The following is a 21,517-nucleotide window of genomic DNA, read 5'->3' as shown; positions in this document are numbered from 1 at the left end:
AAAAAAACAGCTAAATCATAAAGAGAGAGCCCTCTCTGGATATAGATTGGCTAGATTCTGTATCTAAAATATTGGTTAGTGGTTACCTCAGCCTCCTTTCCCTTTCTTACAAATTTTGAGAAAACCTGAGTGATAACACCAAAGGTGACTCCGCTGGGGACCTGAATAATTTGTTTGTTACTACAGTTTTTTGTATAAGATATAGACGGAGCCTGAAGTTAGCTAGGTAGCCTTTGAAATGATTTTTCTTTGCAATTGCAGAAGTAAATGAATGCTACTTCAGTCTATCTCTGGTCTAGCTTATAGATTGGATAGTTGGCTTCAAATACTTGGTCAGTTCCTCCTTTCAAATAAATCTTAAGGAAGTTCAAAATTCCCACATCTAAAACTTCTTAGAGGAGACTGTTAGAATTGTATTGTCAAACCCATTTCAATAAAAAACCCAAAAACACACCTAGAAACCTGGCTTCAAAAAAGATTCATTACACCAGATTGAATCCGGATCCAAATCCCCCACCTGTGTTTGAAAATCCTAATCTGATTCCTAGGATTCTTAGAAGACAAGAGAGCCAAGAAAATTCTGCTAGTTCTCGACCTCTATATAGATCATGATCCTATCCTGTGAAATGGATCTACCTTGAGGACAAGCCTTTTGATGAGTATTTTGAAACATCTTTATTTGTGACCTTTTCAGAATCTGGGTTAACCCACACAGTTCAAGATCCAATATTCATTGAAAATTTGTAGATTGAATTTGTTACTTCACACCTTGACAGACATTTACATAACTCCATTCAATCCGAGCTCACCTCTGAAAGAACACCAAACCTTTCTGTAATTACTACAACTTCTCCAAGTTCACCACCAGCCACCCCTTCCACTCCTCCATCTACAACACACATTCCCATTGTTATCCCTACTCCTCCAGCTGTCACATCTATTTCTGCAACCATGGCAAACCGATATACTCCCCCGCACTTACCTGCCAATCCAGGGGCTATGCCCCATGACTATCAAATTAAAATCACTTTTTTTTTAAGGTACTGTCACTTACACAGCTCAACAACATGCCAAGAAAATGACTGACTATTTTGAAATATACGAGGTTGATGTTGATGATGTTAGAATGAAAGTATTTGTGCAAAGTTTAACTAGAGATGTTAGAACCTAGTTTAGAGCCCTCCCTGCAAACAATATCAATGACCCACAAGCTCTTTATCAGACCTTCTTGAACATATGGGAAAAGAAGAAATATCCTCTCCACATTTTGTCAGAATATGAAAACCTAAGAAGAGGCACACAAGAAACTGTCCAAGATTACTGTACCAGATTCAATAATGTCTACAATGCTATTCCTCAAAATCTCAGACCTCCTCCAGATTTGGCCTTGATCAAATTCCCTGATGCATTTGATTCTGATATGGCATACCAACTTAGTGAAATAGCTCCTCGAAACTTAGAAGAGATGCAAAGTATAGCTGTTAGCATTGAGGCCAACCTGATATCTAAACGATCTAGAGCCAGAGCTGAAAGGAGGACACCTTTCAAAAAAGAACCTTTTTCCTTTCAACAAAAATTAGATGCTATTATTAAAGGAATGGATAGACTTGGAGATAGAGTAGAAACAATCGAGATAAAATCCCCTTGGGATGGTCAACCAAGCAATACTGGGAGAAATCCAAATTTCAGGAAGAACCAAAATCCCAACACTAGAAAGACAGGGCCTGACCAAAATATTAGTCCCCCATTTCAAGAAAATTATGCTGAAGCCTCAACTTCTGGTGAACCAACATAAGACACTCAAATTAATCTGATGGGACTCAACAATGAACAACAAGTTTTCTTGACCCAAGAGGATCAAGAAGCTCACATTCTTAAAGAATTCCAAACTCAGTCAAATGAATCATTTGACTTTAGGGAGGGATATGATACAACCATTTATGAAGTCCACAAACAATACAACCTGAGGAGTAGAAGAATAGATGTCCCTGAAACCAATAAACAGAAAGATACCAAGCAGCCTAACAAAGGTAAGATCAATAACCCCCCTGTACATATTCTTTCTAGAACAGGTCCTAACCCTGATAACCCAATTGTTGAAGATGTATCAGATAATCAACCACCTAATAAACAACCTTCCACTTCTATTTCTTCTAAAGGAAATGTAGAAGAGCCTCTAGAAATTGTTTTGGAAACAACTTCAACCCATAATCCCACTCTTGAAGAGGAGAGAAACGCAAAAAATCCATCTGTTCGAAATACAAGAACTCAGAGCGAAAAACCTTTTAATCTTGAGACAAAAGTAGGAAAACTAAAGAAAGTTGTTCCATTATCAAAATTAGCTAGGCATGATGTCTAAAGAATTCAAATCAGCAGATCACTCTAAATTTTTGTGAACGAAGATTCAGTAAATGTTTTTGATGATCAGCCTGAATTGATCTTTGGCCCTGGAGTAAATGGAAAAATAGTAGAGGGAGAAGTTCCTCCTTTCTATGTAAGTTTAAACATACATGATAAAATACTTCATAATGCCATGTTTGATTCTGGTGCTTCTCATAACTTAATGCCTAAATCTGTAATGGAGAGACTAGACCTTGACATCACCAGGCCATATAAGGACCTTTTCTCTTTTGATTCAAGTCAGGTCAGATGTTTAGGTTTAATCAAAGACATATGTGTATCACTAGTCCAATATCCTGCCAAAACCATCTTAATGGACATAGTGGTATCTAATATTCCACCAAAGTATGGCATGTTATTGTCTAGATCTTGGGGTGAAAAGCTTCAAGGATCTCTACAGTTAGACATGTCTTACGCTACTATTTCAGTGTTTGGTCAACCCAAGAGACTATACAGAGAAACCTTAATGAAGTATGTAGTAAGTAGTCAAGAGAAACCTCAAAATTTCCCTATCTGCTCAGTACATTCAAATATGGATTCTTTTATCCTTTACAATGCTGAAATTGATCCCCCACATGAAATAAAAGTTTTAGCAGATGAACCAGAGAAAATTACGAACAAAAGGTCTAGTGTACGAATCCAAGAAATGTCTGAAAATCATGAAAACATCAGATACCCAAGAGAAATTAGAAGAAACTAAAAAACCAGATCTCCCTATTAAAAAAATCCCTGAAACTCCAGATACTAATTATGAACATGAAATCCTTTGGTACTTAGAATTTTATGGTTCTGTGAACAAATTAGGAGCAGGAGCAGGATTCTAGGTGCACAATCTTGAAAACAATCATGCTGAAGGCCATGCTTACAGATTAAACTTTAGATGCACTAATAATATGGCTGAATATGAAGCTCTATTGCTAGGTCTTAAACTAGTCAAGAAATTGGGAGCAACTAGAGTGTCAGTGCTAGGAGATTCTAATTTAATCATTCAACAGATAAAAGGGAAGTTCTCAACAAATGATCCGAGATTAAGAGAGTACATAGGAACAACTATAGAGATCCTCAATACATTTTTGGAAACTCAACTTGCCAAAATCCCGAGAAAACATAACTTGCAAGCTCATAGCTTGGCAACGTTTGCCTACACCTGTAAATCACCATTTGAACCAAATTATCAATTCACAGCGGAGATTAGACATAGGCCAACCATACCCGACAATGTAAAGAACTGGTAAGTGTTTGACAGTGATAATTAGATCAACAAATTTTTAGCATTAGAAGAAGAATTTTCTGGCACTAACATAGATGTAGATACAATTAGCGAGTTTGATCAAGAAAATCAGATAGAAACAGACATTTCACCAGAAAATGCAACACAAATGCTTCATCCAACAAAATTTACCAAAAAGGAAATACAGGACCTTAAAGAAATAGACATTGATGAGATTATTGAAGGATAATTAGAAGTTATCAATTTGAAAGACAATCATTTGTCGAAAGAATTAACTCCTTTGGAAGTTCTATTTGATTTCAATGATATTCCAAAGAAACAAAAGATGGAGCCCCTAAAAGTAGACATTGAAGACTATAACATAGGAATTGAAGAGAAGCCAAAAATGGTAAAATTATCCAAATCTTTGCCCCCTGATTAAAAACTTAAGTATGTTGAACTAATCAAAGAATTCCAAGATGTTTTTACCTGGAGCTATGAAGACCTGAAATCTTATGACACCTCTGTAATTCAACATACAATACCCCTCAAGGAAAATCAAAAACCATTCAAACAAAAGATCAGAAGAATTAACCCTGTACTGCTTCCTTTAATTGAAAAAGAAATCAAACGAATGCATGATGTAGGGATAATTGCTCCAATCAGATTTTCAAAGTGGGTTTCTAATTTAGTGCCTACTAGGAAGAAAACAGGAGAAATCAGATTATGTGTTGACTTAAGAAATGTAAACAATGTTTTTTTGAAAGAGAATTACCCCTTACCTAAGATGGATCATATTTTACAAAGGGTAGCAGGTGCTTCTAGTATTTCACTTTTGGATGGGTTTTCAGGTTATAATCAGATTCTAGTTCATCCTGATGACCAGGAAAAGATTGCATTTACAACACCATGGGGTACATTCAAATATGTTAAAATTCCATTCGGACTTAAGAATGCAGGGGCAACCTTTCAACGAGCAATGGACATAGCTTTTGCAAAAGAAATTCATGATTTTCTAGTTATATATCTACATGACCTCACTGTGTTTTCTAAATCAGATCAACAACATTTAGATCATTTGAGACAAGTGTTTTTAAAATGTTGAAAGTATGGTATTTCATTAAATCCTAAAAAGTCTTTCTTTGGTCTAGAAGAAGGCAAACTGTTAAGCCATATCATCTCCAAATATGGCATCAAAGTTGATCCTGCTAGAATAGAAGTTATTCTGCAAATACACCACCCTAGAAATGTCAAAGAACTTCAAGCTTTCCTAGGAAAGATTAACTTTTTAAGAAGATTCATATCTAATTTGGCTGAATTAAGTAGATTGTTGAACAATATGTTAAAAAAGGATTCAAAGGTTAAATGGACAGTAGAGGCCAAACAAGCATTTGAAGAAATTAAAATGGCTTTGACCAGAACACTAGTCCTTACAAGTCCAAAGTTCGATAGAGATTTCATAATTTTTTCATTTGCATCAGAACACACTATAGCAGCTATTTTACTGCAAAAAGATGATCAAGGATGTGAAAAACCCATAACCTTTTTTAATAAAGCACTTAGAGATGCACCTCTAAATTACAAAATCATGGAAAAACAGGCTTTTTCACTTGTGAAAGCTATTAAAGACTTCAGAGTCTATATATTGTACTCCCATGTAATAGCTTATGTACCAAATGTTGTTGTCAAAGACATCCTGACTCAGGATGGAATTGAAGGAAAACAAGGTAAATGGATAGCTAATATATTGGAATACGATATTGAAATAAAACCTACAAAGCTTATAAAAGGACATGGATTGGGTAAACTCATGACTGAAACAAACTTTCAAGCCATGGATATTAATGAAATGGATAATGAACAGGAGATGGCGACTCCACAAATCAGCTAGGCCTTCTTAGAATCACCTTGGTATGCTGATATAACTCATGTATTATTAAACATGCAGGCTCCTTCGGGGTTATCCAGAACAAAGAAAAGATTTTTAAAGATGAAAACTTCAAAATTTTGTATTTTAGATAATACTCTCTTTTGGAAAAATCATGAAGGTATTCTATTGGATTGTTTAATAAAAGAAGAAGTTGACAAGGTTCTCAAATAATTTCATGTAAGGGACTACGGTGGACACCTTTACCGGAAATCGACTACAGACAAAATCCTAAGGGTTGGATTTTACTGGCCAACCTTGTTCATTGATGTAAAGAAATTTGTCACTACTTGCCACAAATGTCAAATTTTTTAAGGAAAAAGGAAATTGTTACCCTTACCCTTGAGACCAATTTCCACTGAAAATCCCTTTCAACAATGGGGCTTGGACTTCATTGGAGAAATCCATCCTCCCTCTTTTGGCCAACATAAATGGATCCTCACTGCCACAGACTATTTCACTAAATGGATAGAAGCCATTCCTTCTAGACAAGCCAATGATAAAGTGATTATAGGATTCTTAGAAACCAACATATTGTCTAGATTTGGTTGTCCTGAAAAGATCATAACCGATAATGTTGCTACCTTCAAGTCCAAGAAAATGATAAATTTCTATAACAAATACCATAGCACTTTAGGCCATTCCACAACCTATTACCCTCAAGGTAATGGTCTAGCTGAGTCTTCCAATAAAAGCCTGATTAATATTATTAAGAAATTGTTAGAAGAGAACAAGAAAAACTGGCACAAGAAACTTACAAATGCACTATGGGTAGACAGACTTACTACAAAAATATCTATTGGAACTAGCCCTTATGAGTTAGTTTATGGCATGGAGGTTGTATTTCCTTCATCTTTAGGAGTTCTTGTAATGAAATTACTACAAGAAACTCAGGTGGAACCCAATGACATTCAAAGGAGAGTAAATTAGACCATCCATTTATAGCAGACCAGAGAAGAAGTGCACCAAAGATCCCAAGTGTTACAAGAAAAACTCAAGAAAATATTTGATAAAAGGACCAAAGTAGAAGACTTCTACCTTGGAGACAAAGCTCTTAGATGGGATTTCAGGAGAGAAGACAAAGGAAAACATGGGAAGTTTGACTTCCTGTGGAAAGGGCCATATATCATCCAGGCATTGCAAGGGAACAATACTTACTTTCTGAAGAGCCTAGATGGCACAGAAACAGAAGAAGGACCAGTGAATGGTCGAATGCTGAAACATTACTTTGATCCATTTTTTTAAATGTATTTTGACTCTAACATGTACATACTATATCCTTGATAATGTCACAGTTTGGATTGGATGGTAACTTGCTGGAGTTGAAGCCGAAGAGAAGGCCCTAAGCTTCACAAGTGTGTTGTCATATATACAATAAAGCAACCAGCAAAAGGATATTTTAGAGCATAGTCTAAGTTATTCAGAAGGCCATCTGACCTGTTGTTCTTGACTTTCCACCAGGAAAAGCCATCCCCAAGTGGAGCCACTGTTATGCTCCTATACCAATAGGTGTCATATTTCATGATTGACTTGATGAGCTCTGTAATATGTTCATTCCTTTCCTTGTTGCAAAGGTTTTCCATATTATTAAAAAAATAAAAAATAAAATGTAAAAAATGTAAAGAGGGTATGCCCTAAAATAAAAATCAAAGGGTAAAAAGATAAATAAAATGGTAAAAAATGTCAGGGAAATGAACCACAAACAAAGAAAAACCAGGAAAGTGTGCAAGTCCAAAATGCCACTACTTTTTCATTTTCTGAAATAAGAATTGTGTGTAGCTTGTTAATTTATGCCACAATTGATGAATGGCCAAACAACTTAATCTTGGCTAGTTCATATTTGAATTTCCTGTTTTAGAGATAGCAAATAAAATTGACCAAACTATTCAATCTTGGCAGATAAGTAGATAGGCAGAGTAAATAAAAAGCAGCTCAATAGTTTAATCTGAGCCCTTGGATGTAATAAGTGCAGACTTAGGTAGGCTTACCATGAAAAGAAAAGGGAAGTTGATAAGGGTTTGCCAGCCTAAGTGCACCCAAATAAAGAAGAAAAAATGCTAGGCCAAAGTAGGCAGGGTAGGTAGATGGTGTTGCAGAATGATACTTGTGATAGATCATGTCTCTAAATATGTTAATCATTATCTCTATCACAAGTGCTAGGCGGACATTATGCTTGATGCAACTCAAGCAAAACAAGATTAAATAACTAACTCCCCTTCATACTTTTCCCTAATCATTCACTAATTTCCGCTAAGCATTAAGATCTGTTCTTAATATCACTCATAAAACCATTCATTCCATTTCATAAAGATCGCCTAAGTAAAACCCTTTTTCACTTAGGAAAATGGCAAATATTCCTCATATAAACCCTTTTTCCCCTTCAAAGCCTAAGTTTAAATGGAAATTTAGCTTAGCACTTTCATTTTGAAGTCATATTAATTCTAACTCTTATTATATAAATCCCTCAAAATATACCCTTCCCCGTATTATATAGATATATTAAAAACCCCGATAGTCTATGTATCCCCGCCCCAGTTAACTATAACCGTAAATATAATTAGCATTGTTTTAACATGGAATTTGTAAGTTTATTTGAAACTTATTAAGAACCTTTCACCGCTACGAAAACGAGGTTAATTAACCATTTGGGTTAATTAATAACTACCCCTAACCGAATCAAAATAACCCTGAAACTATTAAATCATTGATAAATATGTCGGGCCCACAACAGTTAAACCCCCGCCATGTCCTCTGGCCGTCTTCCGTCTGATCTCTGCCTTCACATCCAACGGTGGAAAATGATATCGCGACCCCCCTTACCTCCGCCTGTTAACTCGTGATCGTCGGCGGTTTTCCACCTGTACCAAATCCACGTGTCATTCGATCAATGTGTTCGCTCGCCCTCCGTCCAAAATCACCTTGACCCCAAAAGCAGTGCGAGCAAAACCGCTTAACGCCTTCCACTGACGTCATCTACTGACGTCATCCACCCTCCGCTGACATCATCCACCCACTAAAATCCAAAGAAACTTTCCAACCTTTGTTTTGTTAAAATAAACGAGAAAAACGATATTTTCTCTGTTATACTCTGCATACAGTGCTCCGGGCATAACAACGATCGAGTTCACATTTCCAGTTTCCGACTAGCAAAACTAGAAGCATGAGCTCTGTGGCCTTCCATTCTACTTGGATTTGTACCATTTTCTCCTTTTATGCAGGTATTTATCTAGTTTGCCATGAAACCTTGCAAGTTTGGTTCTCGGCAAAAAGTTTTACCAGATGGAGCTGTTTACCAGATTGATCAATTTACCAGACAGCGATGAGCAGGGGTCAAAACAGGTCAAAGGGTATCAAAGCAATTGAAGAGTATCAGTAAAGACAGGGCAGTCAACACATAGTAAATGAATAAGACAGCTGCAAGCCAAATCCTAGGGCCTGCCTCCAGCACATTCAACAAAAACAGGACCAACACAACATCAGTTCATCATTTCCCTATTTTCAAGGCTAGTTGTTTCTATTTCTTGTAAATTATTTTCAGTCATCCTAGATATTATCTCACTCTATTATGAGATATTTGTTTTATAATTCAATGCATAAATACCCCCCCCCACATTGGAGTATTGAGTCTAGACTTTGCTGTAATATTGATTTCTTGGAATAAAGAGCTGTTGGAGTCAACTGTTGCATCGCTTACTGGATGAAGAATTGAAGTAGAGGACTTGTCATAGACTTTCTTGAATCAACCACTGGATCAATAAGTCCTCTATATCTTGTGTTTTACAATTTTCTTAGTTTATTATATCATTTGTGTTTCACAATCTGAATGATAAAGAAAAGATTTAATTTCAGAATATGCTTGATTGCACTCTGTTTTCAGTCATTATTGTTCTCTATGTTTTCTTTAAAATTAGGATAAGCAGTGAAATATTAATTTCTCTTGTTTCCTAATTCTTTCATGTTGATTATTTGCTAAAGAAAACATAACTGCTCTTTATCAGTAATCATCCAATTGCCCTCTTTAAATAGGTTGAAGGATTCTCGACTGCCCTTCACCCCATTTGAGCCCATTCCATCTGTTTCCAGTCTTTATTTTTTCCCTGTTTGGCCACCTTGCTCTGTGAAACCATCCTCTGTTAAGAAACCAAATCCAAAAAGCCATCTTCTTTGACTCCATTAGCCCAATGGACTGAACTACTCTATTTTACCTCTTTGCTCTATTGAATCTCACCACCCAAACTCAAACAAAACTCCAGAACTTCATAACTAGCCTTTAAAAACAAAGCTAAATCATAAAGAGAGAGCCCTCTCTGGATACAGATAGGCTAGATTCTATATCTAAAATATTGGTTAGTGGTTACCTCGGCCTCCTTTCCCTTTCTTACAACTTTTGGGAAAACTTGAGTGATAACAAACCCGACCAGCAAAAACATGAAAGGACAATATGGAAAGATCAAGTATTCAAGTTGGAATTTCATCCAAGACATTTTTTCCTTTGTTCTAAATTATTTCTTCACTTTTCCCAAGAATTTCAAGAAGGCTTTGAAAAGCATATTGTATTCGAGAAAAGATCCTCAACGTGCATTTGATTCCTTCCCTTTGAAAATTGTGAATACCAAAATTTTGCATGCCTTTGAGCTTGATCAAGACCCTTTTTCTGAATCTTGTGATGACTGTCTTCAAACTGATGAGCCTCAAGAGACCAAGATTGATTCTATACTTTCTGTACATACCCCTATACCTTGTAAAATTCCATATCAATACACGCCTCTGATTTTACCTCTTATATCCTATGCTTTCCCTAAAAATCATGATCTATATCTACCAAGATTTGATGGTGAACATGACAATATCACTGCTGAGAGACATGTATTGAATTTTGAGTCATCTCTTGACCTTTTTGAAGTTGATGAAGAAGATGTCAGTATCAGGCTTTTTGCTCTTTCTTTGCAAGGCAAGGTCAAGAGTTGGTTCAAAACCCTGCTTGATGCAAGCATCTTAGATTTTCAGCAGTTCATCAAAGTGTTCCTCAACAGGTGGGTGGTTAGACAAAACCCTTTCTTGATTATAGAAGAGTATAACGATTTGAAAAGACAGCTAGGGGAGACAACAGTTTTCTGCCAGATTTAATCAAGTCTATTTTTCGATGCCAGTTAATATAATACCTCCTCTTGGATCCTCTCTCTTGCACTAACCGGAAGCCTTTGATTCAAAAATGGAGTTTCAGCTAAGAGAAAGGAATCTTGCAACACTTGAAGAAATGCAGAACAGTGCAATAGATGTAGAGGCTCATTTGCTGATCAGAAGGGAAAAGTTGAAGGAAGAAGAGATGAAAATCATATATCTAGAGGAATCGACATCTTTAGAGGTAAAGCTCAACATTTTGGTAAGTGCAGTGGAAGAGATGATGCAGAAGATCACTACAAGGAACGAGTATGATGTTCAATACCATGGCTTGCAGATTGAAGAAGAACAAGTTGTTGATCCAAAACATTTTATTTGTTATCCCAGTTGTCATAGATCTGGTAATGATTTTTTTATAGATTATCTTGGAGAAGAGAGATCTGTTGATATGACATGTATGCTTGATAATGTGTTTTATACTAATGATTTGCCTTAGTTTGATCAGTATGATGATTATTATGTTCTCCAAACAGAAGCTAATCTTGTAGACAAGTCAACAGTTGGTTTGTGGAAGGAGGAAGCTCGCCTTTAGTAGTTTGAAGACAGTGATTAGTCGTTACATATCAGCTGTGGAAATGAGGCAGAAAGTGTAGAAAACTTTGAAGTAAGTGAAGGATATTTACCTTTTTGTTTTGCTTCATTTCAGTTCATTAGAGATAACTTTCATGCAATCAGAAAACAACCGTCGATAAGTTTCAATATTGACCATCTTAAGCGAAATCCTCGTTCAAGACTTTTCATATCCAGAGTTGTAGTCTCCAAATGCCATTGATTGTCAAGTTGCAAATGAAGACTTGGAAGCTGGAACATATGATCAAATGATGCAAGATGATTCCATACCATTTTTTTTGAATCATTTCAGTTTTTGAAAGGAAAAATGAATAATATATATTCAAATGAGCAGCCTGTAGGAAATTATGTAATCTCATCGGAGCCAATAGAAAATGGATTGCATCAGTCTTTTCAAGTTTTTCACAATCCAATAGCTGATGTGTTAGATGATGTCTGCAGTAAAAGTCCTTCTCCATTAGCTAACTGTGAGCTTGAAAAAAGTACCGAAACAAACATGATCCAGCAGACGGTTTCTTTTTCATTATCAGCAGGAGTCTCATCACAAAGGTCAGATCAAAGATTGCATTCATGGTATGAGGAGAAGAGAAGTAATCCATTGGATGAGCTAAGTCCTAGTGTGCATGAACTTCAAGATCCTTATGCAGTGTTTTTGGAGGTGGATAGAGAATCCATATCATTCAACGGAACTGTTTCCAAGTTTTCATGGGAGTTGTCTTTCAGTAGTTCTCTCTTGTTGATAAGAAAGCACTTGTGGAGAATGCAAGCAATAGCCATAATGCTTACATGGTTGCATTGTTTGTTTCATTTCACTTGATCAAGTGATGAATGGAACAGGTAGAGTAGGTTTTATTAAATAAGCTCTATTTTGAGAATATTTTCTAGTTTGTTAGTTGTGTTTTAGTATTGAGTCAGTTTCAAGTCAGTTTGTGTCATCAAGTTGTTAGTTTCCAGTCATGCATTTCAGTTTGAGTTTTTGACTCCATGCCTAATGGATAAGGCACTGGTCTCCTCTCCCAAAGATCTGCCATTCTTGGCACCTCCAAGGAGCTACCATCCCCATTGGAGCCAATGTTAGTGTAATTCTTTGTAGCCTTCCTCCAGTGATCAAACATGTTCCTACAAACTGATTTTAAGGTGTCAAGGTCAAATTTTGTCATTTCAGTGAGTCTTCAAGTAAAATTTGGTCACTAGGTATTAGGTCTAGGGTTTGGTTTCACTCCTTTCAAAGTTGTACAAATTTCAGTCCATGTCACCATTCAGCTGAGTGTACCATCATTAAGAGGGTTGTCATCATCATGTCAGGTTCCAATGGGTCATTTTACACCTTATTCATGCTTCAGTTGTGCCTAGGTAAGGTTCATTTCCCTCTCCTAGGGTTTTGAAGGTAATTTCTCTTGGATGGTTAAATCATCAACAAAACTTGTATCCTGATGTTCATACACCTTCCCCTATCCTTAATGTACCTTATTAAACACTTCCCATCACTGATACCCCTCAAATTCCTCATTTTCGCACAAACCCTAGTTTCTTACTACAAATTGACAATTTTCTAGGCTAGGCCCGTGTTTTGCCCTTTTGGAACCCTTCCCCTCACTCAATCTTTGAAATTCCACCTTCCCCTACTTCCTAACATCCCTCCCTACTTCTTAAAATTTTCTCAAGAATTTAGAAGCCCCTTATGCCCTTCATTTCACTTCATTTCAACAAATCCCATGTTCCACACATTGGGATAGGTTTTACTCCAATGATGTTTCTGAGCTAGAAAAGATGAATTTGGGAAAATTAAGAGATTTTATTTTCCACAATAGGCCAAGGAAGAAAAACCTCCTTCACGTTTTACATAGGTGCCATGGTTTTAGAGAAATGTCAAAAATACAGTTGCCTCAAGAGAATTGATACACCTCTATAGTGACATTTAGAAAATCAATATTTCTCCTAGCTTGTTTGGCCTAATGACTTTCTTGATTAGTCAAATGATAACTAGACATAGAGATATTTCCAATGAGCTATCATGAGCTCAATTTGGGGTTGAGAAAGACCTTCAAAAGTTGACTGCAACAGCACTCTGCCTTTAGGCAACCTCATTTTTCACATTTTGACCAGTCTTGGGAGATTTGACATTTGATAGGGAAAATGAAGTCCAAATTGAACAATTCAAGATTTTTTGGAAGTTAGACTCAACAGTCTTTCCAACGAGCTATCCTGGGCCAAATTTGGACTCCAGAAAGGCCTCCAAAATGGGTCTTCAAAAAGGCACAGCGCACCTGGGTAGTGGCACGGTGCACCTGCCTGCTCAGCCCAAATTTCACTCAAATCATCTTGCAAAGTCTCGAAATCTTGAAAAATTATTCCTTCCAAGTAATTGAAACATCCTAAAGTTCCTTTGCAAGATTTTTCATCGTCCTTGATGGTGTTTAGATAGGTGTAAATTCAAACCCTAGTTTGTTGCATAGTCCATTGAAAAAGTTGTCTAGGGTTTGCAAAAATTGTCATTATTGTTGTTTGCTCCTTACAATCATTTTCACATTCCTCCAATACACACCCCTCATTTCATATTCCTTACCCCTCTCATTCACACTCATCTATCCCCCTATCCCCAAAACCCTAATACCTAATTCCTACTATTCCAAAACCCTAATTGGCCTCCCCAAACCCTATCACTCCCTAAAAACCACTATATCCAGCATCAAAACCCTTTTTCACTCTTTTATTACCCTAATACACTCCATTTATCCTATTTTCCCATATCCCACTCCCCTAAAGTAACTAATTTCCTCATAAAACCCTAAATCCCTCACTAAACCCTAATCTCCAAAAACTATTCCCTTCTTTCCTCAATTTCATTTCCCAAGAGTAAAATCTCTCCATACTCATCACCATTGTCCTCTTTCATCCCTCTTTCATCATCATTTTTCCCACCATACCTTCATCTCATCATTTTCCTAAGACAAGCACTATGAGGAAGAGACACTTAGTGATAGTTATATGGAGAAACATAAGTAGAAAAGCAAAGGCAAAGAGAAGATGCATGAGGATGATATATATGACAAACAAGAAAGAAAACAAATAGTTGGAGGATAAGCAAAGCCTAATGGAGCTAGAAATGTTGAAACTGAAGAAGCAAAATGATGAAGAGGACCATGTCACTTTGACTTCCATTGAACAAGAGATAGAGAATGACAAGGATTCTTGACTTGAGAGGGCAAACATGCACTTGGAAAAGATGCTGGAGAAGGCCAACAAAGAGAAAATGATGTTGAGGCACATGGCCTATCACTATTTGGCGAGAAACCAAGTTTGCAAAGCGAGAATTAGGACTTTGAAGGCCAAGCTGAGGAAAGCTTTGAGGAAGAAGAAAGAGCAAGACAAGCTCAAGATTTTGGCTGAGACTTCCTTATCCCAGCATAGCACTTGATGTAGGACACTCAACCCAAATTTCACGAAATTTTGGATACTTTTTGCAAATTTTGAATTTTTGGAGTAAAAAACAGGTTTTTCTACCTGGTGCACCACGCCACCTGGCACATGGTTTTGCTAGTGACCTCCTTTGGAGTAAAACTTAGTATTTTTGTATTCCTCAGGAAAAATTATGAATGCTCACACATGGCCAAGAAATTTTGTAACGTTTTGAGCTTCCAAAAGGGTCAAAAACACCTCAAAAATACCCTTTCTACCATTTTTTGGCCACACATGAAGCAGTGCTGGGAGAACTCACTTTTGGAGGGGAAACTAGACACCAAATTCAGAAATGCCACCTGTTCTAGAAAGTAGATAGACAAATCTTCGCAACAAGCTCACTTGGAGAAAATTTGGTGCATGGGAAGGCCTCCAAAATTAGCTGCAAAAAGTCATGACACACAGGGATAGAGGCACAACGCACAAGATGGAAAATTGACTTTTTGCAAAAAAAACTCTGTTTTTTCACCTAGTTTTTTCTCAGTTTGACTTTTCTCTCTCTCATAGTCAAACTCATGATGTAATTTGATGTAACTTGATGGAATTTTATGTAAATATGCTAAAATTTCAATCATCGAGGTAGATACATCATGAAAAGGTAGTTTTGCAACTGAATGAATCAGTTTCCTAGGTTTTAGGGGCAAGTTGTTCCACTGCCTACTTTTCAGTTCTTAGTTTAGATCTTGTTGAAACAGCTCCTAAACTCATGAATTCGACCCCTAAAGGCTATCATGAGTTGTTTGTTGCCTATATCTATTATTTTTTCAGTCATTGGTAAAGGTTTGACTTTTGTGAAAGCTTTGAGCAACATTGTACATTCATCTCTGCAGTTTGGCAAAGGAATAGATGAGGGTTTGCAGCATTTTGTCAGATTCTTGTGGCAAGTTGATTTGGTATTGTTTCTTCTTCTGTAATTCAAGTTTTACATGTGTTTATGTATGTCATTCTTTCTCTCTTTCATCTGAACTAAATGAATCAAGGATAAAGGTAGAAATCATTGAAGTTGTAGTGCTCTACCTAGGGCTTGTTTAGTTATTTATGTTTTCTACTGTTTGAAGAGGATCCCTAAGACTCTCATGCCCTCTCTAACTCCTCACCAGTCTTAAGACTCTCCATCTCATTCAATTTAAAGTAATAAAGAATTTGCCTACCTCGCCCCACAGAAACCTCTACAAAACTAAGTCCATTCCCTGGACCCAAAGCTGCCTTCCTCATTTGATCCAGCAACCAACCATTAAAATCAAACAAATTCCTCTGAGCACGTATATCTAGCCTAAAATTAGTTTTCATATCAGTCATCTCAAGCCTCCCTTGATAAATTTTCATTGAGATTGACAAGGAGAAAGCCCTCTCCCGACCTAGTAGGGCTAGCTAGCAGGTTAAGCGTGGTTTGATGTTACCCAAGACCTGCCTTCCTTAGCCTGAGGTAGATTTAGGCACTAACATAGTGGCGAATTCACTGGGAAAGAAAAATTTATTTATTTATTAGTGTCCTTTGCTTTATAAACTACAGAAGGAGCCTAAGGTTAGCTAGGTAGCCTTCGAATTGCACTTGCTTTGCAAGTGTATAAGTAGATGAATGCTGCTTTAGTCAATCTCCCGTATGGTTTTATAAACTAAACATCTGACTTGCAAATCACCCCAGTACATGTATCAAGTTAGATTTTATTGTTGATGGTGGACAACGATCAGACACCGGAAGGCTGAAATCATTCACCTGGAAATTCCAAATCAGTTTCGAGATCAGATCCAAGGACTCCACTGGAGGATGAAGCCGACCAAAAAAATCATGAAAGGGCAATATGGAAAGATCAAGTATTCAAGTTGGAATTTCATCCAAGACATTTTGTTCTTTGTTCTAAATTATTTCTTCTCTTTTCCTGAGAATGTCAAGAAGGTTTTGCAAAGTATATTGTATTTGATAAAAGTTCCTCGGCCTGCATTTGATTCCTTCCCTTTGAAGATTTTGAATACCAAAGATTTGCATGCCTTTGAGCTTGATCAAGTCCGTTTTTATGAATCTTGTGATGACTGTCTTCAAACTAATGAGCCTCAAGAGAACAAGACTGATTCTATACTTTCTGTACATACCCATATACCTTGTAAAATTCTAGATCGATACAAGCCTCTGATTTTACCTCCTATATCCCATGCTTTCCCTAAAAATCATGATCTATATCTACCAAGATTTGATGGTGAACGCGACAATATCACTGCTAAGAGACATGTATTGAATTTTGAGTCCTTTCTTGACCTTTTTGAAGTTGATGAAGCAGATGTCAGGATTAGGCTTTTTGCTCTTTCTTTGCAAGGCAAAGTCAAGGGTTCATTCAAAACCCTGCCTGATGCAAGCATCTCAGATTTCCAACAGTTCGTCAAAGTGTTCCTCGACAGGTGGGTGGTTAGACAAAACCCTTTCTTGATTATAGAAGAGTATAAACATTTGAAAAGATAGCCAAGGGAGATAGTACAATATTTTTCTGCCAGATTTAATCAAGTCTATTTTTCAATGCCGGTTAATATAAAACCTCCTCTTGGATCTTCTCTCTTGCACTACTTGAAAGCCTTTGATCTGGAAATGGAGTTTTAGCTGAGGGAAAGGAACCATGCAACACTTGAAGAGATGCAGAATAGTGCAGTAGATGTAGAGGCTCATTTGCTAATCGGAAGGGCAAAGTTTAAGGAAGAAGAGATGAAAAACATAGATCTAGTTATTCTCATACCAAGGATTTGTTTTGCAGCACCCAAATCCTTCATTGCAAATGAGTTTTCCAATTTCCTTTTGAGCACATTTATTTCCTGCATGTTAGAACCCGCAACAAGCATGTCATCTGCATACAATAACAATATAATATAGCTACCATCATTTTTCCTTATGAGATAAACACAATGATCAGAGTGACAGTTGGTATAACCTTGTTTGGACATAAACCTGTCAAATTTTAGATACCACTGCCTTGGAGCCTGTTTTAAGCCATACAAGCTATTCTTCAACCTGCACACTAGTTTCTCCTTCCCTTTTACCTCATATCCTTGTGACTGCTGCATATATATCTCTTCCTCCAAATCCCCATGGAGAAAGGTTGTCTTTACATCTAACTACTCAAGATGCAAATCTTCAGCTGCTAGTAGACTTAGAATAGTTTTGATTGAATTCATTTTAACAATAGGAGAAAATATTTCATCAAAATCAATAACTTTCTTTTGTGCAAACCCCTTCACCACAAGTCTAGCTTTGTACCTCTGTTTTCCTCCATCTTCTTCCTTCAGCCTGTAAACCCATTTATTCTGCAATGTTCTTTTACATGTAGGCAACTTGATTAAGTACCAAGTCTAGTTATGTGCTAAGGAGTCCATCTCTTCTTTCATGGCTTGCTCCCACTTATTCCTCGTTTCTACCTGCACTATTTCTTCATAACATTCTAGTTCACCATAATTAGTCAACAATACATAATATAATGAAAGAGAATATCGTTCAGGGGGTCTACTTATCCTGGTAGATCTTTTAACACCACTTTCAGGTGTTTGAGGTGCTTGTTGTTGTTGTGGTTGTTGTTTTAGCCGTTGATCATTATGATTTTCAGGCACCATCACCAATCTTGTGATATCATCAAGCACTGTGTATTCTCTATTTTCTTTTTCCTGTTTCTTTTCCTGCAACTGATTCTTATACAAGACCTTTTCATTGAATGTTACATCTCTACTCCTAATGAGTTTGTGATTTTCATAATCATATAAGAGATAAACAAAATCATTAACACCATATCCAATAAAGGTACATTTCTTTGATTTTGCCTCAAGCTTTATTCTATTTTCTTTATTAATGTGGACAAAGGCTTCACAATCAAAAGTCTTTAAAAATGAGTAGTTTACCTTTTTACCTATCCATGCCTCCTTTAGAATACCACCATCCAAGGAACTTGAAGGCCCTCTATCTATTAGATAAACAGTATTGTCTACAGCATCTGCCCAAAATTGTAAAGGAAATCCTACATGCAATCTCATGCACCTTGCACGCTCCATGATTGTCCTGTTCATCCTTTCTGACACACCATTTTCTTGTGGTGTTCTTGGAACTGTCTTCTCTGCGAATTCCATTCTCTAAACAGTACCTATCAAACTTTTTGCTACAATAGTCACCTCCATTATCTGATCTGAGACACTTCTACCTTTTCCCTGTCTCATTTTCAACCAAAGCTTTCCATTTCTTTAAAGTATCAAATACATCAGATTTATTTCGAATACAATAAATCCAGGTATTTCTAGTTGCATCATCAATAAAAGTAACATAATAACGAGAGCCACCAAGAGATGATACTTGAGCAGGTCCCCATACATCTGTATGCACAAGCTCTAATTTTTCGCTCTTCTTTTCTTTCCCAACTCTAAGGAATATGAATCTCTTCTATTTTCCATAAACACAATTTTCATAGAATTTTAAGTCGACATGCTTCATACCTCGCAACAAATTTCTTGAGTGAAGAATCTGCATCCCCTTCTCACTCATGTGCCTGAGCCTATGATGCCAGAATGTCGTATATTCTCCTGTAGAGGTTAAAGCATTAACAGAATTAGAAATACTATTGCATAAGTACAATGTACCAACCTTTTCTCCTTTCGCTATTACCAGGGATCCTTTAGTGACCTTCCAGGTTTTATATGTGAAAGTAGTTCCACAACCTTCACCTCCCAACTGCCCTGTTGAAATCAAATTTTTCTTGAGATCTAGAACATGCCTTACCTCCTTCAATAGCCATTGATTTCCATTCTATCGTTTTATGAAAATTGTACCCATTCCAATGATTTTACAGGGTTTATCATCACTCAATCGAACCTGTCCAAAATCTCCTTGAACATAATCATGAAAGTGTTTCTTATCAGGTGTGGCATGGAATGACGCCCCTAAATCTAACACCCAGGCATCAATAATATTTTCTAATGAAAGAATCAAAGGATCTTGCAACGCATCACCTGTTACATTCGCTTCATGATTGTTTTCTTGCTACGCGCCTCCTTCTTTTCCCTTCCGAGACTTGCGGTGTTTCTTCAAGTGTCCTTTCTTCCCGAATTTCCAGCACACTATCCCTGATCTAGACTTGGATCTGCCTTTTCTTGAATTACTGTGATATTCAGAGCTCTTTCCTCTTTCCATTTTTCTTCCCCTAGTGTCTGTAGTCAAAGCATTACTTGATGTCTCACCAAAGCTTTTCCACCACATTTCCTCGCTAGTAATTGCACCGACAACATCATCAAACTTTAAAGTAGTAGATCCAAAGACAAATTTACTAATGGCCATAACTAAACCATTCCAACTTTCTGGCAATGAGCACAGAAATAAAAGAGCCCTAACTTCATCATCAAAATTTACCCGTACAGAACTTAAATGACTTGTAACTATATTAAAATCATTTAAATGGTCTACAACAGATCCACCTTCTAACATCTTCATATTAGATAAATGCTTCATCAGAAATACCTTATTTGAGGCAGAGGGTTTTTCATATAGTTTGGCCAATGCCGACATTAAACCTTTGTTGTCGTTTCCTTTGAAATATTAAATGATACTGATGCTGCAAGGCACAGCCATATTGTTCCAAGTGCCTTTCTGTTGAGAATATCCCATTTTACGTCTGTCATACTCGTCGGCTTATTTGTCTTTCCTCTCAATGGTAGGTACAGATCTCTCTGATACAGATAATCTTCCATCTGCATCTTCCATAGCTAGTAGATTTGGCCGTTGAATTTTTGGACCCTAAACCTACCATCCTCCGCCATATTCCCACTCGAACTAGGAACCCTTCTCTCCTACGAGTTTATCAGCCAAATAGACCTTTGGCTCTAATACCAGTTGTTAGAAAATTATATATTATGGAGCAATGGAACACATAAAATATTGCATAAATATAAACACAAAAAATGCATAAAACAAGAGAGACATAGATATACATGGTCCACCCAGTTTGGGCTACATCCACGGAGAAACAAACAATCCTTCTTTTATTATATTATCCAGCAAACTAAAGAGATACAACCGACAACATATCTGCTGTAACACCCTCCTCACTCTCAATCTCCTCTCTCTTCCTCACTCAGAATACAGAGATACATAGACACAATACAATTCCCTCATATATAGTGAGGGGTTTCCTTCTAGGGAAAAAATCCTTGAACTAAACAAAACTTCCGCCATCAAATCATCTGCCTAATGAATGGCCTAGATTGACTAGAAATTACTAGACTTTTACAAGCCAAATCTACATCTAATTTTTGGCTTCGGGGGCGTTGCCCCCAAACCCTCGCCGAGGACCACTGGTCCTAGGATCCCCCAGCTGGGGGGGGGGGTGCTGGGGAGGGGGGATTAGTGCCCCCGGACCCCCACGGGGGGCGCGTGGAGGGTTGTATAGTCTTCCTGGGGTATACATCTAGCTGAAACCTTTGAATACATAAGATAATCAGGCTCCACACCCAACACTACTTTACAACAACTTACAACATTTGAAGGCATATTATTCAATATTGGCATGTTGTTTTCTCTTCCTTTGAACTTCTTTCAAGTATCAATGGAAATAGATGTTTTTTACAACCCTGTAAGCATTTCATTCGAAGAATTTCAAGGTAATAATTTTGTAAATAAATTTATTTTTCCAAGTTTGTTAGTTGTACATACGAGGCTGAATTTTTCTTTTAATAATTTAGTTGTCATTTTACTTCTATTGAATGACCTGTACATACAAGTAGGAGTTAAAATGAGAGAATGGTTACATTGGAAG

This window comes from Pinus tabuliformis, chromosome 2_2, assembly GCF_031772625.1.
Source record: "Pinus tabuliformis cultivar Carrire ecotype Pingquan chromosome 2_2, CPIR1, whole genome shotgun sequence".
Lineage (NCBI taxonomy): Eukaryota > Viridiplantae > Streptophyta > Pinopsida > Pinales > Pinaceae > Pinus > Pinus tabuliformis.
This window is presented reverse-complemented; position numbering follows the sequence as displayed.